The 26313-nt window shown below is 41.9% G+C and overlaps 1 pseudogene; it reads right to left on the reverse strand.

Annotated features, from left to right (window-relative positions):
• Positions 1-10737: 10737 nt before the first annotated feature.
• LOC105083387 (large ribosomal subunit protein uL22 pseudogene) lies at positions 10738-11361 on the reverse strand (annotated as a pseudogene).
• Positions 11362-26313: the final 14952 nt, after the last annotated feature.

The following is a 26313-nucleotide window of genomic DNA, read 5'->3' on the forward strand; positions in this document are numbered from 1 at the left end:
CGGACTCAGAGACACCCGCGCAGGCATCTTCCTGCTGCTCTGTGCCCAAGCCTGTGCCAATCTATGGAGACATGTGCAAGAGGCACACAGGTGCAAACCCCTTCTTTTCCTTCCTTCGTTCCTTCCTTGGATCCTCGCTCATCTTCTTCCTTCTTTCTTCTTTCCCAGTTTTTTCTTCATTCACTCCTCTTTCCTTCGACCCCACTTCAACCTCCACCTCTTTCGCACGTTATCAATGTGTACCAACCAAATGACAGGTACAGGTCTTGAAGAAGACACAGATGACTAAGATGGAGCTCTTGCCCTTGAAAAGCCCACAGTTTAGTCAGGGAGGCAGACGTGTAAATAAAGAATTAGACAGCCTGATGAGTGCTGTAATTATGCATCTAATATCAGTAGCAGGATAAAGAAAACTGAGCAACTAATTTTGCTAGGAGGACTCATGACAGCTTTACAGAGGAGACGGTACTTATGATTCGTCTGGAAGGTCATTCGTTTTGAGTGTGGGAGAGGGTTACTGGGGCACACGGCCAGATGGGCCCTGGGTTCTGACTGCATCAGACACAGGCTGCAACCTGGAGGGCAGGTGATGTCATTCTGCCCTCAGTGTCTAACCTGCTTAACACAGACAGCAGCAAGCAAGTTGTAACACAGTGGTTTTTACTTGAACTTAAATGTGTCACTGCTAGCTGAAGGGAAAACATGCCTCTGAAACAATGCATCCAGCTTGTACGAGTTCTCTCCCTTTGTAAAAATAATCTCAGGATTTTGATTTCCTCTCTTTAGGAGAAGCATAGTATTTAAATACACAAAATTTTTTACTGCATTATTTTTGATATTTGTAACTACTTCTTCAATAATTAGACCAAATACTTCAATGACTCATTTGATACATACCACTCTTCATTCTGGCTTATCCCCAAAGGTCAATACATGATGAGTAGATAGGTCCTGATCCTGCTACCAGGACAGAACAAGCACAGTAAGGCTCATACAGGTAGATGTGTAACTATAGACATCATTACAATTGTCTAATCAAAACTACCAGACTCTTTGCTACATTAGAATGAAGCTTCTGAGGCCCACCCAGCTGTGTGTGTGCTTGAGCGTGTGCATGTGTGAGTTTCCCTCTAAGGAACTGAAAGCACGTCTCCCAAAGTTTGGGTATTTCCCGACAAGTTTAGATACCATAATTTCTTATTGATTCTATTTTACACAATTTGTTATTTAATCCTCTTGCCTTCAAGCTAGAGGAAACTTGGTCCTATTTAATCTGGACAGGTTATGCTATGCTAGGGTAACACATCCTCAAATCTCAGTGGCTTTAAAGCACCGGTGTATTTCTAGATCAACTATATGGAAATTGCCTGTCTATGGGGGCTTTGCTCTGTATTATCCTTATCCTAGGACTGAGACTAATGGAAGATCTACCATCTGGAGCATCTCTGATAATAACAGCAGGGGAATAAGCTCTAGAACAGCTCAACTGACCAATGTGTGACCAGGAATGGCATACATCATATCCACCCATAACCAATTGCCTAGAATTTGTCACATAGCCATGCCTAATTTCAAGGAGAAGGAGAAGCATATCTTACAAATGCCTAGAAGAAAGTGTGCCTGAAATAGATTTTTGGGGTGTGGGACACTTGTGGGCCATGATCAGGGCCTGGGCTGATTGAGTACTGTGTGGGGCTTTCCAGGAAGGCATATGGTGCAGATGGAGCCCACAGGGTACACTGTGTGACTTCAGGTGTGTGGGGCAGTGAGTGCAGGTCCTGATGGAGAGGCAGGGAGAGGATGGGATGGGATGCACTGCATGTCAGGGGTGGCTCAGAGAAAGGTGGAATCAGTCTCGAGGAGCTAAGCTGCAATCGAGAGGAAGCTTGATTTCAAGGGGTCTTAGGAACAGCAGGGGAGTCCGGGGATGGACCTGGGTTGCCCAGTGCTGGACTCCCTCATTCAGACTCATGGGTAAGAAGTCTGGCTCATATCACCTTCATGCAAACCCCACTCCACTTGCCTTAGAGGCCAAGCCAGGTGCAGGGAGGGTGGAGACTCCGGTCCAAAGGCCAGAACAGGGGAGTGAACCGCACATGAGCGGGCAGCAAAGCCATAGCCTTTCAGGACCCCAAAGGGCCTAGAGGCAGCACACATTCTTCTAGTGAGGAAAACTGGGGCCCCAATACAACATATGCCAAGAACCAGCGCCACAGCAACCCAAACACACTGTTCTATCGCACACCCTTGAGGCCAGCTGTTCCTTCTAGCAGCTACATGATCTAAAATTCAGCCCCAGAGACCATCACTGCCTGATCCTCAAGCCTTTCCTAAAAAGCAGACTTACGGCATGACTCTCTCTTTCTGAAGGCAGAGCCAACAGGTCTTCCTCACAGATGGGACATGGGTGTCAGAGAAACAGAGGCATACAGGATGCTGCTGAGGTTTTTGGCTTGAGCAGATAAGACCAGGTAAGGTGGGCCTAGGGTAAGGGGAAGGAGGTGTCGAGGATATAAAATTTAAGGAGGCACTCATTTTCAAGGTCCTGCAAAAGCAGTGTGGGCACTTGCATAAAACTCTGAACGAATTAAATTCCATGCTTAAGCAACACACTTGCTTCACCCTGGTCCCAGTCCTGACCAGAAGAATGGTGTCACCATGGACTGAGTTGGGGTAGGCTGTACAGAAGCAGGGTGGGTGAGACTGAAGTGAACAGAAGAATTCTGATTCCAGACATGTTGACTTTGAGGTGACTACTGAACATCCAATTGGAGGCATCAAGTGGTCCACTGAATCACTGACTCTATCTCAGGGCAGAAGTCTAGACTAAAGTTATACATTAGGGAGTTATCACAAGACTAGATGAATTCATGGAGGCAGCGAGTATAGACAGGTAAGAGGTTCAAGGGAGTGCAGAGTCCTGGGAGACAAGTGAAGAAAACGCTTCAAGAAGTCGGGAACCATCAACTGTCTTTCATGTCGCTCTATCAAGTTAGATAGGGACTGAGACTGGGGCACTGACGTCCATAGCCTGGAGGTCATCGATGATGCTGAAGAGAAAGTTTCCGTGGAGAGATGGAAACAAACGCACGAACCGAGTACACTGATCAGAGAGAGGAGAGGGAGAAGGGGAACTGAATTTGGCAAATGCAGACAACTTTTTCAAGGGAGAGGAAGCGGGGGAAGCTGTAGAGGGAGGGGAAGAATCTGGAGCAGGATTAGAGCACAGAATTTAGTGCTCTCGAACTTTCCAACCTCTCAAGCCTGGGTTTTGTAATGGGTCTTCTGAGCTCCGGATTTTTCAGCAGGTAGGGACTGGAAATAACAAACACTTCATTCTGATGGGTGAGAAAAGTTTTACAAGAGATTTTTTTCCAGCAAGACACATGTAACAGGAAGTGGCAACATGTGGCAATTCAACAAGGATCAGCAACTTTTTCTCTGAATTTGTTGATTTGGAAATCATTTGTCTGGCTCTGCAACTGAATCATCATTTATTCTACCAGCTTTTTTTTTTTTTTAAGTCTCACATGCTGATGCATTTTACGCTGCCAACTTCTGCTTACCACTGAGGATCTAAAAGTGTGTTCAGAGGTAATTTGAACAGGCTCTTTGAAGATAGTGAATCTTTCACTAGATCCACAGAACAGTAAATATAACTTGATAATCATGCCAAACATTTCTTTGCATTGTAAAATTGAATTGGCAGCTTTGCATAATAAAGGGCTAAAATTATGAACCACATAAGATTTGCCTGAAACTTGATTGTTCAGGCTCAAAATTCTCTGCTGAATACTCTCATGCTTGCTTTTGTATTTATCCATTTTCATGTGACTGCTTACAGCAGACATTTCCTTTTTTTATCTAGTCCATAAAAATAAACTGTAATATGCCAAAGCCACCCCAATAGCACCCATCATACTGCATGTATTATACAGACACGTGTTTTACCATCATAGTCGACATACCAGCATTTATAAACTTTGTGGATGGACTGGTATTCCTTTAAAGAATGTAATATTTTATAAACTTTTATTCCTTTATTTCTTGCTATGCTTCACAACATATTTATAAAATAAGGTGGGGTTTTTTTGGTGCAAAGTGTGCTATCACCAGGGTAGAGGTATAAAAGAAGAGGAAGAAGAATGAGGACCATGAAGTAGTTCCATTTATTTTTGAAGTATGGGTTAATTTTGGCCCCATGGAAACTCTTGAGAAAGAATCTAGCAAGAGTAAGATCATGCAGTGTTAGCTTTCCCCAAGTGAAAATTCTGGAATAGAGTTATAAAGTTGCTGCTTACAAATTTAATCATCTACCTTCTGATTGAAATTAGGGAATTATGGAAGGGCCAGGAGGGGACCTCTGAATTCATCTAATTTGACCTCCTTGTGCAGATAAGAACACAGAGGAGTGTTACTCTGCTGGTCACCCTAATGTGACATAGAAAACAGTGGAATCTAGGTTTCTGATACTTTGAGTATCCATCTGTTCCAGATATCCAACTACTAAAACATATATTTATCAAGCACCTAACAGGTACAGGGAATCATTCAGACCTTCTCTGAAGGGTACAAACTTGTGGGAAAGACTCTTTGCCCTTGGAGAACTCTTAGTCCATTATCAAAGGATAAGATAGAAATTTCAACATTTAAAATACAAGATTCATTTTGTTAAGTGACATGAGAGTGAAATAAAAATTTAAGAAGGGAGAGATAAAACAAAGCTTGGGAAAACAGTGTAAGCTAACTTGTGATGTGGATGTTCACTGAAGAGAGATGGGGAAGAGGATGGTGAGCCTGGCAGAGGGGTTATCATTGGCAAGTCTGGGAAAGTTAAGCAGCGATGAAGAAGAGCAAGTCACCTAATGTGACTGCATGATCATTTGCTTTCACATTTTCCTGTCACAATATTTCATGCCCACAAGTCATTTTAAAAGAACTTAAATATCAGACCAAATTTTAAATGAACTTAAATGTCACATTTTAAAGTAACTTAAATATCAGATCAAAGAGCATTAAATAGCAACTCATTGAAGTCCCTAATCTGAAAATAACTTGATCAGGATTCTTTGGACCCGGAGAAGAAAATGAAGTTGTGCATCATTTACCAAAGTTTGCAATGCATTCTGAAAGGAAAGAGGAAAAGAGAACTGATGTGCTTCAACCCCCTGTGCTGGTCATTTGTTTGTTCTCCAAGCCATCCCCTGCCCCTCTCCTGCTCTGCTGTGAACTGCAGAGTCTTACCTCCACAAACCAGATTCCTCAGGCTCCCTTGACTAAATGGCTACCAGTTAGGTTCAGTTAACAGGGGGAGGAGAGGGCACTAGCATCAAAGGGTGGAGGAAAAGGCAAGCCAGAAACTTTCTTATCACTCTGTGCTTAAGGCTCCATAGTAGTCCCATCTTACCTCTGGTTTAACTCTTGTGCAATCTCTGCTGTGGTTCCAGTTCCAGCCCAGCAGATGAAGCATCTTCTGGGAAGCTCCTTCTCCATGGTTCCAGTCCTGCTGGGTATCCCTAGCTCATGGAATCTGGTAGTCAAAAGCCTTCCTTTGAGCCTCAATTCTGGCACAATAGAAACTCCCTGATGATGTCAACTTCTGGATGTGTCACAGTTCCTTGTTTTGTCCTTCAACTCTTCCAACACAGGAAATGAAAGATTCACATAAGTGGAATGTTAAAAAATGAAACTGTATTAAGATATAATTAGATCTAGGACTTCCAACGAAGTCATCATGCATCTGTCTCCTTCTCCCCATCTCTGGACTCTTCTGTGCTCTCTCTGCATTCTCTTCATTGGCAGGCATGGCCTTTCTTTTTTTTTTTTTTTAAGTTGAAGTATAGTTGACTTACAACTGTTGTGTTAAGTTTCTGGTGTACAGCATAGTGATTCTTTGGTAACCATAAGTCTGTTTTCTATGTTTGTGAGTCTGTTTCCGTTTTATATATAAGTTCATCTGTATCATTTTTTTTAGATTTCACATACAAGTGATATCATGTATTTGTCTTTCTCTGACTTATTTCACTTAGTATGATAATCTCTGGGTCCATCCATTTTGCTGCAAATGGCATTATTTAAATTTTTATGGCTGAGTAGTATTCCATTATATATATGTATAAATAATATAAAACACATATCTTCTTTACCAAGTCATCTGTCAATGGACACTTAGGTTGCTTCCAAGTCTTGGCTATTGTAAATAGTTCTGCTATGAATATTGGGGTGCATGTATCTTTTTGAATTAGAGTTCCCTCTCAATATATGCTCAGGAGCAGGACTGCTGAATCATATGGTAAGTCTGTTTTTATTTTTTAAGGAACCTCCATCCTGTTTTCCATAGTGGCTGTACCAAATTACATTCCCATCAATGAAGTAGGAGGGTTCCCTTTTCTCCACACCTTCTCCAGCATTTATTGTTTGTTAACTACATCATTACTTCTTAACAATGGTCATTCTGACTGGTGTGAGATGACACCTCATTGTATTTTTGATTTGCGTTTTTCTGATAATTAGCAATGTTGGGCATTTTTCACGTGCCTATTAGCCGTCTGTATGTCTTCTTTGGAGAAATATCTATTTAGGTCTTCAGACCAGGTCTTTCCATACAGCCAGAAAGATGATTGTTGGTTGGCATAAGTCTATATCTTTGAGATTCATAATCCAAATGAAAAAGAGACTCTCTTCTCTAAAAACTCTGTATTAAATCTCAAGGTTGAGTCTGATTGATTTACTGGAGTTTGGGGGAATTCAATCCTTTGTATGGTCTTGGTCATGGGGGTTAGGGGTTTCTATTCCAGCCTCATCAGAGTTTTATTGAGGGAGGAGTAGTGGTTACTCAAAAGAAAGAATACTAGGCAAATAACAAGCATCTAATGTGGGGGGATCCTGAATGTTCTTTAGTTGCCCCTCCATATCCATTCGTCATCCTTTCTGACCCAAATCTATGTCCAGGAACATGACCTCTTTGACCCCAATCCCCTGTCCTCCTTTGTCATCTGGCCTTTTGTTGATTGCCACCAATTGAGCACACTGCCAGGGGACTGGAGGCAACAGGAAAGAGCCTTAGGTCTGTATGTTCCACCCCACTCTGCCAGACGGTGATTTGGCAGTGGCAGCATCCCTCTCTGTAACAGCTTTTTCAGAACTGAATGGTATTTCTCTGTTGAGTTATACCACAGTCTATTTGTCCATTCACCTACTAAAGGACATCTTGGTTGCTTCCAAGTTTGGGCAATTATGAATAAGCTGCTATAAACATCTGTTTGTAGGTTTTTGTGTGGACATGCTTTTTCAACTGCTTTGGGTTAATACGAACAAATGTTATTGCTAGATCATATGGTAAGAATGTGTTTAGTTTTGCAAGACATTGCCAAACTATATTCCAAAGTGGCTGTACCACTTTTCATTTCCACTAACAATGAATGAGAGTTCCTGTTGATCCATGTTCTTACTGGCATTTGGTATTGTCAGCATTCTAGGTTTTGGCCGTTCTAATAGGTGTGCAGTCATATCTCATCGTTGTTTTAATTTGTATTTTCCTGATAGCATAGAGCATCTTTTCATATGCTTATATGCTATCTGTATATCTTCTTTGGTGAGGTGTCTGTTAAGGTCTTTGGCTCATTTCTTAAACAGGCTTTGCTTTCTTATTGTTGAATTGTAGGCAGTTACTCTGTCTAGTATGCCAACTGTCCTCAGTAGGGATCTGGTACTTGCTGGTGAAATTATTATTTCTAGTTTATAGCTGAGGAAGCCAAAGAAACTTGCTGAAGAGCCCATAGATAGAAGGGGTTGGGATTAAAATGGAAACTCTGGTTTGTCTACCTTCAAAGTCTGGATTGGAAAGTAACAATTTCTCTCCTTTTAGCAGATACGCAAACCCTAGGGCACTTGCCTGATTGTCATTTACCTTTTCTGACTATACAAATATGACAGACCAGGAAGACAGAGCTTTTGGCTCCTACAGTCAAAATGGCTCTTATGTTAAAGAGCAAAAAGGATTACGATGAAGACTCCCACCCACCTACCACTCAAGGTGGTCAATGAATCCAGTTTGGTTTTTTTAATTTTGGTAAAATACATACTCAACTCCTCCTAGTCTATGAGGGAATGGGATCTTTATAAGTCTGTACAAAGAGTAAGTTTTGCAGTTATAACCCCCCCCCAACACACACACACACCTCCTTGCACATTTCTTAGAGAAAATTGCTAATTAATGCATGAAAGAGTAAAATTCTTGCTCCCTTTTTTTTTTTTTGAAATATGTAGTTTTGTGTGGAGGAAAATTGGAGTCCAGTGGAAACTTGGTCTCAATTAACTTTAGTCCTTTGAGGAAGGTCAGCAGTGAGGACAGGAGTCATGAGGTACCCTCAGTGATCCTCAGCTGAAACTGTAAACAGCTTTTTTAAAGTGATATGATTACTTTTAATTCCTTACCATAAAACTTGCTCCAGCAGCAGATTCATGGAAGCATAATTCAGCAATGTAAGTGCATAATTGCTTGTTGTCCAGGGCTCCCGGACATACCGTGTTGGGAAGGCACAAAAACAAATATGTAAGGGAAAACAAACACACTTGATCTGGGGTGCTAAAGTTCATCCCTTTCTCACCTCATTTCCATGACATCTCCTTACCCAAATGATAGACAAAAATATATTATGAAATTAAGAAATTAAATAAGAAATTAAATGGAAAAAAATAGCAGGAGTAAACTACAATTAAAGGCATAGGCAGGAAAGACAAATGCTCTGATGCATCTGAGATTTGACACATTGGGATCCAACTCAACAAAGCAAGAAGGAAAACTGGGCCAGCCACATCCTGCTGATAGAGAAAGCAGCTTTCAGTTCTGTATTGTCCAGTTATCTGGAGAATCACAGGAGATCCAGTGTGCAGGAGAAATGAGCAGTGGGGTTTGTGGAGAGAATCCAGTACAATGAGGTATTTGCATGCAAGCTAAGCACTGACTTGGAATGGCCAAGGAAGACAGGGGCTTGATTTAACGATAACGTAACAAAAAGGAAAGAATATATACAAAACTATAAAAATCTTATTTCTTATACTTAGACATGCCCCCAAGCTGGGGAGACTTCTTTCCAAAAGCATGAATTCACAAAGGAGAGAAATTTATTTTGAGGAAAGCTTAGAGCAGAGAAGGCTGGACAAATGCTCTTTGGGGTCAGAGTCTGCTCTGGGAGGGGACCCTTGTCTCTCACGGTGCTGGGAAGTCACGGCGACCCACAGATGCAGCAGCGAAGACCTCACATTTTCTCCTGCAAAATTACAATTGCGCCCCAGAGCTTCATAGTTGGTGAAGATGGAAGACCTTCGTAGGTCTGTGTTTATTTGTTTTGCTGTAGGCTCTGTTGTAGCCTGTGAGAGCCTTGAGAGCAGGGACAACCTTTACTCATCCTTGTTCTCATTCCTTAGCTCTGTGCCTGGACACACAGTAGGCATTTAATAAAGCCAGTTCTGTTGATCTGATTTTTAAGCGTCAATATTTTTTCTCCTTAGGAAAAAGACTTATACTCACACACCCTCAGTTGTGTTAAAAATAATAATACTGCTAAATCGGAGGCAATAAAACATTCATTTATGCCAAAATTAAGAAAAAAGAAAGCTAAAAGTAAAAGACTAAAGTATATACTCACAAAGCATATTTCATGTCTCCATGTCTTTATTTTTTTCTTTCTAACATAAAGAATGAAATAGGATTCCTCGCGGCCCACACACTCTGCTGGCTGCTGAGGACCGTATTTCCATTTCTAATCAGACACTCAGTGATTAACAATAGGCGTTTTTGTCACTAAATAAACCCTGGGCATCATTAATCGAATATAAATTAGCTTAAAAGGAATGAGATGTAGTGGGATGAATCGTGTCCTCCCAAAATGTACGTTCACCCTGAACATCAGAATATGACCTTATTTGCAAACAGGAGTCTTTGTAGATGCAATTAGGATGTGAAAAAGAATCTTGAGATGAAATCATCCTGGATTTAGACTGAGTCCGTAATCCAATGATGGGTGTTCTTACAAAAGGGAGGAAAGGGCACAGAGACACAGGAGAGAAGGCCATGTGAAGACGGAGGCAGAGAGTGGAGCTCAGAAAGTGCCAGTGCATGACTGATCTCTACATAAACACTTCCTGCCCAAGAAATTCCCCATCACCTTCCTCTACTGCCACCAATGTCTTTTAATTTTTATTTAGACTTTTCGATCCTTTAGAAGTATTACATGAAATTCCAGAGTATGTTGCTGCTCTAAATTGAGTTGTGTGCTAAGCAGTAACAGTCTCCTGGGAAGGGAAGGAGAGCTGACGTGGTGGCGCACTTCCAGATCTGTGCCACCCAGAGAACGGGTTCTGGATTTTTCTGACATGCTCCTCAAGGGTGATGATGCTCAATGTCCCTCACAGTGTCATTTCTCATTCCTAAATTAGCCCGCCTTATTATGTCTCAGGAATCACATTTTCCGATTAGTCTTCCCTTTGCTCCTGTTGAACTGTAATGACTTTAGAATGAGTGTCCTTCTTAGGGACGCTTTGATGACCTAATTCCCGCTGTGGTGGTAGAGGCTTTAGGTTGGGGGGACTAGATTTGTGTGTTACGTCTTACTCCTCCAGGAGATAAAATTAGTGCTCAGAAAATGTGGTCTTCCAAGGCACATAGCTGTCAAGTACAGTTAATCTGATGGGCTGATTATTCTTCTTCTTTTTTTTTTACTTTTATTTGCTTTTTTTTTTTTGCTGAATTTATTCCCGGGCCATAAGTTTTTGTTTCTTTAGTTTCTTCCGGGATATCTTTTTCTTCTGTGCAACCTCCTCTTCTGGTTTAGGAACAATCTGCTCTTTTTCGGTAAGGATCATCTCATTGTGGCACGGAGAGCTCACGTAAGGGTTGATCCGGCCATGAGCTCTGTAAGTCCTGCGCCGCATCTTGGGAGCTTTGTTCACCTGGATGTGCTCAATGAGCAGTGAATCTACATCTAAGCCCTTAAGCTCTGCATTACTTTCTGCATTTCTGAGCATGTGCAGTAAAAATTCAGCCCTATTTCTGGGCCATCAACCCTGCATCCAGCCCCTGTTTTGCCTGGGCACAGCTACCAGCTCCACCACTGTAACGATGGAACGGCACACACGGCTTCTGTGAAGTGGCGTCCTTCAGATACTTGCTGGCTTTTCGGACATGCATACCCTTAATGGCCTGGGCAGTTTCACGAGTGTTCTTAAAGTGAACACGAAGATTTGAACCTCTTGATTTGCATGATTTTGTGGAGTTTTCTGGGTCAAGTGAATAGCGAACCATTTTTAGAGGTCACCTCAGGCCGCCTACTGGAAAAGGAAGTTCTTTTTTTTTTTTAATTACAAGGTGAATACACAAAGTGTTTCTAGCTAAGTACTGTTATTTTTGAGACATAAGATATTAGTTTTGGCAATGATGTTTCTGAATATGACATCAATAACAGCACAGGCAACAAAAGCAAAAATAAACAAGTAGGACTACATCAAACCACACCAACGAAGCTGTATCAAAGCTTATGTAGAACAAAGGAAGCAATCCACACAGTGAAAAGGCAGTCTGTGGAATGAGAGAAAAATCTGCAAACCATATATTTGATAAGGTGCTAATCTCCAAAATGTATAAGAAACTCATACAACTCGGTAGCAAAAAAAAAAAAAAAAAATCCAAACAACCTGATTAAAAAATAGGCAAAGGACTTGAATAGATGCTTTTCCAAAGAAGACTTATAAATAGCCAGCAAGTATATCAAAAGGCACTCAACATCACTAATCATCAGGCAAATACAAGCCAAAACCACAATATCACCTCACACCCATTAAAATGGCAATTAAGAAAAAGACAAGAGATTACAAATGTTGGCAAGGGTGTGGAGAAAAGGGAACCCTTGTGCACTGTTGGTAGGAATGTAAATTGGTACAAGTCATTATGGAAAACAGTATAGAGGTTCCTCAAAAAATTAAAAATAGAACCACTACATGAACCACCAATCTTACCTCTGAGTATATGTCCTACGAAAATGAAATCAGTGTCTCAGAGAGATATCTGTCCTCCCATGTTCACTGCGGCATTCTTCACAATAGCTAAGATACAGAAACAACTGGAGTTTCTATGAACAACTGAATGGATACAGAAAACGTGGTTTATGTATGTACACACACACACACACATACAGTGGAATGTTACTGAGTCTTAAAAAGAAGGAAATCCTGCCATTTGTGACAACACGATGAACGTGGAGGGCATGATGCTAAGTGAAATAAGCCAGACACAGAAAAACAAGTACTGCATGGTCTCACTTATATGTGGAATCTAAACAAGTCAAACTCATAGAACTAGAGAGTAGAACAGTGGTTGCCAGGGGGTGGGAAAGTGGGGTGATGTTGACCAAAGGGTACAAACTTTCATTTATAAGATGAAAGTTTCTGGGACTCTAAGTTATAGCGTGATGACCACAGTAAACAATACTGTGTTACAAGTTTGCTAAGAGAGTAGACCTTAAGAGAGTTCCAACCACGCCCCCCCAAAAAGAAACAAACAAAAAACCAAAAAAATATAACTTTGAGATGGCAGATGTGTTAATTAACCTGATTGTGATCATCATGTCACAATATATTATGTATATTAAATCATCCTGTTGTACACCGTAAACAAAACAAAAATAAATAAATAAATAAAGAGGTCTTAGCTTTTCTATCTTTAAAAAAAAATAATAATTGTGGAGTTGACACCAAGGATCCTTTTGCACTGAGGTAGTTTGCATAAATTCCAACCTATATATACACTTTGAGAAAAGGGATAGCACAAAGTTGATTAGCTCTGTTTGGCCTTTGGGTTAGAAAAATAAACACTAGCTGTTTTAAGAGATGAAGCCTGAAATCTCAGCAGCTTAACAAAAAAAGATGTTTATTTTTCGTCATGTAAGATCCAGTATGCAGCAGGGGTGGGAATGCGAGTGAGATCTATGTTTGATTTGTTAGCTTAGGCCACCGTAACAAAACACCACGACTGGGGAGCTTAAACAACAGAAAGGTTTTGTGTCATAGTTCTGGAGGCTGGAGGTCCAAGATCAAGGTGTCCACAGGGATGGTTTCTGGTGTGGACTCTCTTTGGTTTGCAGATGGCCGCCTTCTGGCTCTGTCAGCACACCACCTTTTCTCTGCACTTGCACAAGACAGAGAGTGAGCTCTGGTGTCCCTCTTCTTACAGCTACCAGTCCTACTGAATTAGAACCCTACCTTTATGACTTCATTTAACCTTAACTAGTTCCTTAAAGCCCTATGTCCAAATGTAGTCACACTGGGAGTTAAACCTTCAAAATATAACTTTTTAGAGAGGGGTGCACCATTCAGTCCATAATGATAATGTACACAGCCTTTCAGAAATAAAGGCTGAAGGAGAACCCAACATCTTCAGTGCGGCGCTCCCAAGGTCTCCTTGAGTGTCAACATCCAACAACAATAAGGAAAGAGAAAGGACTGAGCATAGGAGGGTAAGGGGCCAAGGGCAGTTATCACTTTGGCCCACATGCCACCGGCCAGATGCAGTCATATGTCACCTAACTACAAGGGAGGCTGAGAAACATTGTCTAGAGTGTGCCCAGGGTAAAAGAAACCTCTCTCCAGCCCTTGGTACTCCTAGACATGGTTAAAGAGAAGAGAAAAAATGTACTTTTTCTTAGTTTTTCCAGAGTGTTCTCCAGCTCATGTTACTTTCAGGTTCTTTTCCCAAAATTTTAACCTGTTTTTGCCTATGGAGCTATGTGGCTCCAGAAGCGCACAGGCAATGTGTTTGTATAAGGAAAAGGGAACATAAGATCACACGCAGCTTGTGTCTTCAATCGAGAGACTGACGGGAGATGGCAGTCTGAGGATGTATGTGCAAGGTGTGGCGAAGAGCTTCATCCACTTGAAGTCTGAGAAGCCTTAAAGCCCTCACAATGCAGAGTCACCAGATTTGTGTACAGGATCTCTGTGTACACAAGACAAGAGAAGCCCCTGTGTGCTCCATGTTTTCCGTCATGGTGGGAAGGGTAGGAAGAGAGCTGGAATAAGACCCTTGAAAAAGAGGCAGTGGCAAAGCACAGACACGTTCCCGTTACCCCTCCAGTATCCTTCCAAGAAAGCACATGTAAATCTTAAGTGCACTGCGAAGCCATGGTTTAAACAGGTTTATCACCCCAGGGACAAAGCCCCAAGCCACTCTGCTATGCCAGCTTATGCACCACTGTCAGCATCAGCTCTTGGTTGGAGCAAGTATGTAGGGGACCTCCCAGTGCCACTGAGACGAGGTGAGGATCCTGGTCTCCCAGCCAAGGAAGCAGGCTGGTCCAGCTAGGAAGAGGGAGGGCTGGGTGTGCCATTCATTCCTGTGTGAGAAAGTCCTAAGAACACGCTTCCCTTCCAGCTAATTCTCCTAGCAGAATTAAACTCAGTATTTTTCATTCTTCTCTGAAGGGTACAAGTAAAGGCCCAATACTTTTTTCCCAGCAATTTTTTCCCAGTCTAAACATTTTCATTTTTGGTTCCTGAAAACAATAAAATTCCATTGCCATGTGCTATTTTTCGGCCGTACAATCCACTTTACTGTATTTTTAAAGTAAACCTTTCTCATAACCCTGAGGTGCTTTTGTCTATAGGTTGTTGGTAAAAACAAGTTGGCCTCTTTGACTCAGTTCGTTGAGATATGAGTCCACTGAAATGTGTCCAAAGGGCTGTTGCCAAACTTTCTGTTTTTCAATTTATGTTTGAGCCAGAGGAGTCCTGGGAGAATTGCACTCATGCAGGTGCTTAAGAGCCGACAAAGCTGAACTGGAGACGAGTAGAAGGCAAATAAGCGAAATGAAACATAATACGCGATGGAGTCCCCAGATGCTTCACTAGGGAGAGCAAGGTTATGACAAGGTGAAAAGAGGCCGCAGATTTATTAAGTGGCCCGCTCCTCCCTGAGAGCTCTCTGCCATATCTCCTTCGCGCAGGTGCAGATTTTGCCTTTAGTTTTACAAAGATTTGAGCAAGAAAGAAGCTGCTTTAAAAATAGATGGAAAAAAAAAATCAGTTTCCGTGCACTGGCTTACCCTGTTATGGTCTATGCGTCATCTTATTCTCATACGTTGCCATGTGTATAGTAGGAGCTTAGTAAATGCTCACTGCATTGAGTTGTTCAGCTCTGTTCCCTCCCTTTCTAATTAAACCAACACCGCATGCTGCTTGCTACCTCCTGAGCTATCAGTAATTTTGTGGTTCTTCATTTCTCCAGCAAATAGCTGCAGTGATTACTGTTCAGCCTTTAACCCCATCGCTTGTGGGGCCGCTGCCTGCACCCATCCCCCAGTCATGCCACGGTGACCCGGAGACCCACTAGAAGGCAACTGTCCTTCATTTATGTCTCCTCACAGGTCCTGATAAGAGTCCCTGAAGACAAAAGGGACACTCAATCCCCACTATTTATTATATTTCCTTTCCATCAGATACAAAGCGTCCTATGTTTCTATATTCAGGGGGGGAAAAGGGACGTTATGAGTCATCATTGGAAGACCATGGATTTTGGACTCAGACTGATCTGTATTCTCTCCCACATTACACTTGTAGCTGTGAGATGATGGGTCTATTTCATCATCTGAAAAACACTAATACCGATTTACAGGGATGTTCTGGGAATCCAATGAGAAAACACATGTGCAGTATGATTACAACCGTACTCATGCAATAGTCAAATATGGGTGAAAAAATGTAGCTTCTTAGTATTCTCTAGCCGGTCCTTATAAACTTGGACACCAGTTGATAGTGGAGACAAACATGTGCTCTTGGTCTGATCCAGGAGCTGGAAGTCATTTAGGTAACACAATCTGGTTTAGACGCTGCTCAGACTTTCCGTTTTCCTCCTCTTCCCTGGGATGATGCCCGGCATACAAGGGGGTTTATTCTGTCCTTGTGGTAGAGGGGAGAGAAGGCTCAGGTCATGCAGGGTCCCCTGATGCCCCCTATTCCCTGCTGTGGGTGGACTGGCCCACCTCTCCTATACTGGGGATGGCTGTGACGAGCTCTCCCTAATCCATTTGGAGTGAAGCTCTGGCACCCGCCACTGGAGTCCCACATGGTTCCAGGCATTCGTGTGTGTTCTCCAATTCCACCCTGACTTTATCCTACTCACTCAGACTCCAAGCCTCTGGAAAGCTGCCCCACTCCTTTCTCAACACTTCCACATCCCCTCTGGGACATATGGGAACTTTTGGATTCCTGTCACACTGACTGCAGACAGTAAAAAGCCAGCAGGTCAAACTTGGGCTCATGCATCTGAACCCATCCTGAAGCCTTCCCCACAATCTAACTTCAGCTGAAGATGGACTGTCCCAGGGGCCTGCAGCCTCCCCAAGTCTGTCCTGGAAGGTAAGCGATTCCCCTGATATCTGTGTACTCCCCATACCTACTACTTCACTAGGTGGGGCAGTGGGAATGAGAAACTTTCTGCTCTCTTTTTTCTTTTTCCATGATCCCTCAGGGCAGGAAGGGGTAAGCGTTCTTGTATGTTTTACTTTCCCTTCCTGTCTGAATGGAACTTGATCCACATCACTTGCTCCTTGTTTCTAACTCCCTTTAAGACTCTAGTCTCTTGCTTCAGTTCAAATGGTGGGACAGGGTGCCAGGAAAGAAATCAGTCCACCACAAGAGAACTTAAGTGAAAAAGCATCTCCAAACCTTTTAATTGTTACAGACAGAAAACGGTTGGCGTAAAGCTTAGAATCATCTACGAATTCCCTATAGGCAAACAGCCCATACTACATGGTCCCTTCTGTGCGTAATTCAAGTATTACACCTTGCATTGATGAACCCAAAACATCTTTATACACTTTATAGGACAATTACCAGACTCATTTTGCCTACTCCACCATCTCTAGGCAGAACTCTGCCGAATCTATCTTGATTAAATAAAGACATCTGTGAAAGTCTTTATGATGGTTGCACCACAAATCTTGCCAAGTAACTCATCCCAGTATTAACCAGTAGTTCCCCTTAGGAATGTTCTCCAAGTTACATTGGATTCCAAATACCTAATTGAATAAAGTATGCACTGCTCTCCTTCTGTTTACTTGTGGATGGCTTTTAGTGATTAGGAAAAGAAGCAAGCCATAAATGCAGCTTGTCAACCACAACAATGTGCCTTTTCAACTTTTGGCTGATTGAGGCATGAAAAGGTAATAATTTGACTACTTTCTATATAAATGTAAGTGCATATTTTCACAGCTTTGCTTCAAACTTAAGCTTCTCCAGCTGATTATTAATTGCCAGGAGATGTCTGCCCAGTCTATCACAGTGTCTTAATTAAGCAAATGCACAGAAATTATATGGGGGCAGAGGCTCATGGAAATCAGGTGTAATGATTTCTGAAGAAGCAGTAGGTATAGATTCCCCATGGTGTGCTAATAATACACACGAGCTAGAGGAAAACAGAAGTAAGAATTCTTTTTTTTTCTTTTCTCCTTTCTACCTATCTCCTCCCTTTCGAAAAGGTGCTAACTATTCAATCTTTAACTCTCAATTTAGGTGCCTTTTCTTTTCAGAGAATTTCTCGGACTTCCTTTTCCGCACCCCACTAGGATGCATTCAGTGACCCTCCTCTGCCCTCCCACTGGAAGGCAGCACGACTGCTGCCCTAACCACACTCTGCTCTAATGATCTCATTATGTCTTTCTCCCCTAGTAAGTCTATGGCCTTACCTTGTCCATGCCTTATTCATCAAAATATTGCCAGAATTATATAAAATGCCTGGTCTACAGTTACCTCTCCAAAAATTGATTGGTAAAATAAAATGTACAAAATCACCATTTTGACCTATCTGGAGCACGTTAGAAACCAGAAGATATAAATATTATGCTTATGAACAGAGCCTGCAGTGAGCAAACCTTCAGTTAATTCGCTACCTATTTTTGCCAAGCCAGGAACGAAAACATTTTGGATTAGATTCCCTGTGGGCTGCTGTGTTTCCCATAACTTGCTCCTCATGACTTTCCCAGGGGGCTGGGGGCTGGGGAGAAGGGCCCACTGGTCCACAGCAGATGTCCAGCAGGCCTAAGGCACGTCTGACACATGGGTGATGAGGAAGATGAGAAAAGGGAGCAGCAGCTCCTGCGACGACATATTTAAGAGCCTGAGGATGTGTATTGCTTTAAAATTACTGATCCCAAGAAACAGTGACTGCAAATGGTAGGTGGGATGTGTCCTCCTGTCCACATCAAATGAGTTGGTAAACAGAATTTTCCCTGAGTATTTCAAGCTCATAGAAATGTCAAGAGTAAGAAGGATGGTGCAACTGGGATACTTGTGCAGTCTGGAGCTCCCAGTTGAAGGTGAGAGAGGAAGAAGTTGCTAAGTGTGAACAGGCTGGAGCATCGAGCAGGAATAAACTGTGACTCAGTACTTGTCTAAAGGAAGGGCAATGAAATGTTCACTGTTTTAGAAAAAGTCAAGTGCTCACCTCTTTGAGGTCATGGCCGTCCAACAAGAGATATGTGAGCTGCAGCAGATGAGCACTTTCTCCAAGAAGCTGAGGGTTTGCTTCCTTAATCCTACAAAAAGAAAAGAAAAAGAAAATGCAGCATGGATGTTCAAAGAGGGAGAGGGAAGCCAGAAATCACATCAATGACTGCAGAGCCATTCAGTGTCATATGGTCCCTGGGATTTGCATCCTAAGGGCACTGGCCCCTTTCAAGGAAGATTAATTTGGGCAATACCTATTGAATTTCCACTCCTGTTGAAATTTGAAATAACAAAATCTATTAATCATGCATATAAGCAAGGTGGTAAGGGAGTACAAAAGCAAGAGACGTTCTCTTTCCCAAAGGATCTTAAGGGCTTATTGAGAAGACTATATACATAGATGAAAGACACCAAACCATGGAGAATATGGTTGGCATAGTATGGGCAAGAGGTTAATATTTACATGGGTTTCTGGTTGGCAACAAAGCTTGCAGTCCAGTTACTAAATATTGCTAGGTAGTAAGTACAAAGTATGACCTAAACTATGCTCAGCCCAGACGAATAGTGAGGTCGGTGCTGGGCATTACCCCTCCTCTCTGCTCATGGTTCACTGTCCTCAGGGAAATATGCCTTTTGGTCTCACACAGCCTCTTTCAGGACCTGACTCCTCTGCCCCACCCTACTCTCCTAGCCTGGCAGCCAATTGCTGCAATTCCAGTTTATCTGCCAGAGGAAACTAATCTGTGTGATTGCAAAAGCATGTAGTAACATACACGAGAGGGACCATGTGTGATGATTTTGCTGTTAGACAAGAGGTTGGCTGGCTCTAGCAGAGAGAAGGTACTGTGCTTGGAGTCAGAAGTGCAATAACCCGGGTCCGTCTCTCCCAAGCGGTGCCCTTGGGTAACTCACTGACTCACAGAGCCCAATTTTTCCTCATCTTTACAGAGCTGGGATCCCAAATGTAGTGTAGGCTTTGCTAGGTCAGTGGCCTGGGTCCACCAGGAGTCCATTTTGCTTGAGTAATGGTTTGTTTAACTAGAAAAACACATATTTCTCTAAGTCCTTCATTGGTGAATGTTGGCAAAGTTGTGTAAAACGTGGGTCACAGCCAACTATTTGACCTCATTTGTGACAGTCTCAGGGGAACTTGGGAAATGCGGTTAACATATAACAGGAAAGTATATCATTTTCCTCATAAGGTTATTACGAGCATCCAATAGAGTCTAATAGCATTGCTCAAATATTTCTTGAATCTGCTATTTTGCAACTAAAATTAAGAAAAAAAATTGTTGATAGTAAAAATAGAAGGCTTAGGATACAGGGAAGTAATTTGGAGTTTGTATTCTTAAATCCAAGGTGGGGGCCACATGCTCTACATTTCCTCTGGGGGTCGCCCCAGCTTCCAGCACCTTGAGGCATTGATTCCATCCTACTTATCTCTCTGTTCTCCAGAACAGCTAATAAAGTGGCTTATTGCACAAGAAGTTCAACACAGATCTGCCAAATGAAAAATGAATAAAATTATAATTAGAAGCCCATAACAGCAAGGAGCGGCAACACTAATGCAGGCAACGCTGTGTTTGCTGAGGAATTGCTCAGGAGCCCACAGTTTAGAAATGCTCTGCTCAGGGGGTGCACCATTAATTAATGAACAGCCAAGTGCTGAGTTCAGGAACAAGAGAAGACAATTACAGCTCCACTGCTGGTGAGGCAGCTCTTTCATGGACACGTGAGCCCTGCATAAAGCCTTGGATATTTCCATCTTAATGAAAACAACCTTGGAGAATCACAGGCGACAGAAGAATCTGTTCTTTATCCCAGACAGTTTGGTTGTCTCCTAAAATGAGGTTTTGTCAGCCTGATGCGAAATCAAGATTGCAGGTTTTCTTTACATATGCAGCCCCCTCTTAGCACTCTAAAAAAGAGATTGCAGAGAGGCTGTGGATATTAAAGTCCCACCAGGCCTCTTTTCATGCTGAGTATGATTTGATTTTAGTCTGAGGTCAGAGGGAAATGGATAATTGGGGCAAACTGTTATCAAGCCAGGCACTTTCTCCTATGACTGAGATTCTGAACTCAGATAAACTTGGCCTCTCTTGCAGATCCTGCCTCTGCAGGATCCCACCTTCCACTCCTGGTGGCTCCCCCATTACTAATGGCCCTCTTCACTCAGCAATCCTCCGAGATTTCTCAGTTATTATTTATGTTCTTAATAGACCCAATGACTTTCCCTCTCAGGTCTCTGGCAGTTTCTAGCAGTCTTTGTGAGCCTTTGCAACTATAAAAGAAATACTCTTAATAATTATTTGTGGATTGGCAAGAACTGGCCCCCAATAGGACAGTTTTTCTGATCGACATCAAGGATTCAGTTGATGACCTGGATGATTAAAGGCAATTTTGTTTAAAAACCATGCATGGAGAGTTCAATCAAGATAACTAAGATTCATCTATGTGTTGAAAACAGCCATGTCAGGGCCTTTGAGCCCTTAGAGGGGAAAAGAAGACACAGTATGGAACCTCCATTGTCTATGTCATGATGCCAAATAATCTCAGGAGGTTTGGTATCCTTGTCAATGCTGTCTTCATTAGAGGCTTGGAGTGGGCGTGAGTGAGGACAGCCAGGGTCTCAGCAAATTCAGTGACACTGCAGTGCCAGGACTCGGAGCCAACAAGGAGTTAGGACTGGTCCAAGTGCAGTGAGGAAGGTGGCTGGGGGTTCTAGCAAAGCAGACACCATATCCTGTGGGGAAGACAGACTTCTGGGGACAAGGACAACAGGATTGGAGCAAATGTCCTAAAGCAACCGAAGGAGGGAATAAATAAATGCAATATGGTCTTTTAAAAAATTTCTATTTTTGCTGTAACAAATTACTACAAACTTACGGGCTTAAAACAACATGGATTTTTTTATTTTATAATTTTGAAGGCTAGAAGTCCAAAGGGCATCCGACTGGGCTAAAATCAAGGTGCTAGCCAGGCTGCCTTCCTTTCTGGAGGACAGTCTAGGGGAGAATCCAACTTCTTGCCTTTTCCAGCTTCTAGATGCTGCCCACATTCCTTGGCTCATGGCCTCCTTCCATCAAACCTTCCTCATGATGTCATTTCTCTGGTTCTACCTCTTCTGCTTCCTTCTTCCACCTTTTTTTTTTTTCCCTGTTTTGCTCTATTTTTGAGGAGATTTTAAAAAAAGTTTATCTTCTAAGGTTTCTATTGCATTTATCTTGTCTATTGTATTTTTAATTTCCTTTTTCATAGCACCCTACTCCAAAAGATAGAATAGCTTCTCTTACCTATTTGAGATTGCTACTGATAGTATTATTTTGCTTTTTAATCTTCTTCTTTTGGATAATCTCTGTCTCCTCCATGCTCTGCACATTTAACCTTAGGTTCCCTGGATATCCTCTCTTGCCTCCTTCCAGAGCACTGACTGACAGTCAGGAGCCATACCTCTGGGCAAAGGTGGAGGCATCCTCTCTAGAGAAATGGAAGAGCCCCAGAAAGTATGTCTGCATATTGTTAGTAAAAAGATCATTGCTTAAAAAAAAAGTCCAAATTTAGTAAATTTCCATGATAAAATTTACTTTTTGGCAAACTCTCCTTGTGCATTCTGAGTCAGGCCTTAAGAAAGTATTTAGAAGCTCAGGGTCCACAGGTATAGGCGTGCATACATTTACCTAAATTCTGTCTTCATTCCCTAACCCTCATAAAACCTGGTGTCCAGGCCTATCACACGCTTAACTAATTTCTCCCCAGAATTATCCTCCTGGAAAGTGCGAGAGGGGCATCACCTACTCCAGCAGCTGTCAACCAAGAGAACACGTGGAACATAGAACTGAACCACAACGTGTCTGATCCGAAGAAGGCCAAAGTACAGGGATATCATAGGCATTTAAACAGATACAACAGACCTTGCTTTGATAGAAGAATAATGAGGAGTTGATAAGAACATAATAAGATGAAAACAAAATGCAATCAGTGGTATCACCGAGGAAAGAAATGTCTCTGCTCAGGGAAAGTTTTAGAAGGCTTTCCAGCATAAGGATCCTTTGAACAAAGCGTTTCTGGAAGAAATGTGTAGACAGCATGGTGAAATTTCCCAGCAGCAGGAGATATTAAGAAAGGTACCATGAAATCTTAAAATGAATTATTGTTCCTGGGAAATGATGAGAAGTTATGGGTGATGGGAGGTTGGCCCTGAGAGTAAATATTTACTCTCAGAATCAGGATCAGCAGCAGCTCTGCACCTCTATTACAAAGTTACTTCAGAAAAAAAACAGGTGTTAACTTATTCTTTGAAACGTTTCGGGCCGCTCATTTTCTCATTTTCATTGTCTTTCTCTCACTGGGACTCTGTCTGTCCGCCTGTTACTTCCTCCTCCCCTAACGACTGCGGTTCCTATGTCTTCCGTTACTCAGTGATTCAGGAGAGGTATGAGGCTTATTGAATCAAAAGGAGACAGAACGGAGTAAGTCAAACGTATGTGACGAGATCTTCAGTTTTAACTCACATCTATTGGACTCAGAAATCCTGCTGGATTCCAGCTTTGGCTGTTTCATAAAAGATGATTAAAGTATAAGAAGTTGTGGTGTATATATACAATGGAACACTACTCAGCCATTAAAGAGAATAAAGCAATGCCATTTGCAGCAACATGGATGGACTTGGAGATTGTCAAACTAAGTGAAAGTAAGCCAGAAAGAGAAAGAAAATTCCATATGATATCACTTACATGTTGAATCTAAAAAATGACACAAGTGAACTTATTTACAAAACAGAGACAGACTCACACACATAGAAAAAAAAAAAAAACTTATGGTTACCAAAGGGGAAAAGGGGAGGAGGGATAAATTAGGAGTTTGGGATTAACAGATACAAACTACTATATATATAGTATAGATAAACAACAAGGTCCTACTGTACAGCACAGGGAACTATGTTCAATTGCTTATAATGGCCTATAATTAAGAGGAATATAAAAAGTAATATATATACACATATATATAATTGAATCACTACACTGTACACCAGAAATTAACACAACACTGTAAACTGACAATGCTTCAATAAAAAAATTAATAATCAATGAGACGTCTTCCTTCAGTGGAAACAGGGTCATAAGCCAGCAGGGGGCAGTGGTTGTTAAAAGTGGATGCAAGTCAAGAATATTCTGTATTCACTGTTCCCCTTTTCATTCTGGCCATATTTGAAGACTTTTACGCATTCTAAAGGTTCATCTAAAACAGCTAGCCAGATCTTTCTTTTCTATGGGCAACGCCAGTCTCTCAATTTCACAAGTTAGGCAATCTGAGTTATGTTTCACCCTTCTAATTCCTTAATTGTTATTATCCAATTAACCTTTACTTCTTATGAAAACATTGCTGCTATGATATGAATCTTCTCAAATACTTCCAATGGCTTCTTAACTATGGGGCAGGTTCCAAGCACTTCAGGCTAATAACCAGAGTTCCAACAACCCATGCTAATCCACCTTTACATAACCATAGAATCACATGGTGTCGTGCTTGAGATGCTTAATAAACTTTGTTCTTGATATTGATATATAATTATAAATACACAAATTTATATAGATGAAAATATAAGGGATATTGTCCTTCAACCATTTTTACTACTTCTGGATCTCTGGGCCAATAATATACCAAAAGCAAGTAAGTCAATTCACAGACTAGAGGCAGGCCCTTTAAGTATAAAGATTATATACTGTAAAATTTCAGTATCACCTCAGAATTTAACCACCGACCTCTGGTATAACACTATCCATCTTCCTGTGACAAGAACCAGCTTTTTCTTCCAACAGATAAACTAGTTTAGTTCATTCACATCCAGGAAATAAACTCACCCACTGATTTAAAATTTCATGCTGACAGTAGTGGGAATAATAATTTCACCTTGCACGCACAGAATAGCTTATAAGTGCATAAGACATCTTTACTTACTGTATTATTTGAAGTTATTATATCCTTTGAGCCTTACAGGTTTCATATGAGGTTGATAGAAGAGTATTAGTTGTTCTATTTTACAGAAAGGGGAATTTAATTTTAGTGGAAATAAGGTATTTGACCATGATGACATGGCTAAGAAACAGCAGAAATATGATCTACACTGGGTCTCCAGGCTCCCAGCTAAAACATAAGCTGGACAACTTTGAATGTTAGAAAAGGAACTAGCAGTCATTTTGGTTCACTTCACTACTAGAATCTTTCACCCAAGTCTGGGAGAACTGCACCATCTTGGTATTCAGGGAAAGTCCAGAAAAATTAAATGGAATTTGGTAGAAACTAAAGAACTTCTTCCCTGCTACCCAAATGTAGTTTCCAAACTTTTTTCTTGGCAGCAGAAACCCTTTTTTGGTGAGGAAACGTTAAATGGAACTGCTCTGGTTGAAAGGGACAGAGAGCCCAGAGAAGTGCAGGCTTGACTGACTGTCTTCTCCACATTGCTCCTGAGGGAACTGCAGAATCACAAGATTCCCCGAAATATAGTCAGAACCAAAAAAAAAAAAAAAAAAAAAATGGATTTGTAGTATTCAAGATCCCCCTTTCCAAGCAACAGAACCTGAGTCTAGCTGATCTAGGCAGAAAAGGCATTTATTTAACTTTAATCTTCTGAAGGATTTTGATTCTCTCACAGGGAGGCCTGGAAAAGTAGCCCTGAGGGCTGCTTGCCAGAAACAAGCCAGAATTGATGCCAGAAAGAAGAAGCCAGAATTGGTGTGATAAGGACACCACTGCTGCTGCAAATGCTGCTGTGATGGACCTGCCCCCACTGTTGCCCAAGAAAGACATTCGTGGTGTCGCTGCCACCATCAGCAGAGAGACCTGGTGGGACCTTAGTGTCCTGAGGTCTCCATTCAAAGTCCTGGGCTGGTGTGTCTGATTGAAAGAGCTCCACTGTCAGGCCCTCATGACCTTCTTCTAGCTGCAAAGGAGGCTGGACACCTGGGAGAAGGTGCTGCCTCCACCAGAGCTCACTAGGTGGGGAATTCCCTGAACACAGAGCTGGGGGCAGATGCCGCTGGCCCAAACTAGTGACCAGTGTACAGAATGCTTTTGGTTCATGTGCATTGTTCTCAAACCCAGCTGCACAGACAACCCAGGGGAGCTCTGGGGACAAATTAAATGACAAAATACCACGGAGACCAACTGAATTGAATCCCTCAACATGGGGCCCAGGCATCCAACTATATGTTTATTTCAGGCTCTAGTGGAGACTCTAATATGCTGTGAGGGCTGAAGACTGCTACCCCCTTCTGGTCTAAAGCAGTTCCAGCTCTGTTTTTAGGATTTCATTACAACCAGCCCAGCACTTTCCACAGCTTTTTGCACATTTTACTTCTTTGGAAACTGAGTTTCTCACACCAAAATGGAGTAAAACCCAAGAATAATCATCCTAATTTTTGCCTTCCAGCCTGTCCAATCTTTACAAGAGGAAAACTTTAAGGTGGAAGAAAGAGTGGCTTTATATTCTCCCATGCCTGCAGGCACCCCTGGGGGGCTGCCCATGTATCCAGAATCATCTAACATGAGACACATTCTTTCATTGATTAATTTAACCTGTATTATATGCCAGGAACTGTAAGAGGCACTAGAAACACACACAGATCCAGCCACGTGACTCAAACACGCAGCTCCTTGCCCTTTTGGTATTTCAGCCTAATGAAGGAGATTTTTATAAATGGTTTGAAGGGAAAGATCTAAGATATACTGGAACAAGACAGGTTGGAGAAAGCCAGGAAGGGGGTTGGATTATGGGGTCAGGGACTGTTCCTCTGATGACATGACTTTCAAGTATTGTTC

Source organism: Camelus bactrianus, chromosome 5, assembly GCF_048773025.1.
Source record: "Camelus bactrianus isolate YW-2024 breed Bactrian camel chromosome 5, ASM4877302v1, whole genome shotgun sequence".
NCBI classification, from domain to species: Eukaryota; Metazoa; Chordata; class Mammalia; order Artiodactyla; family Camelidae; genus Camelus; species Camelus bactrianus.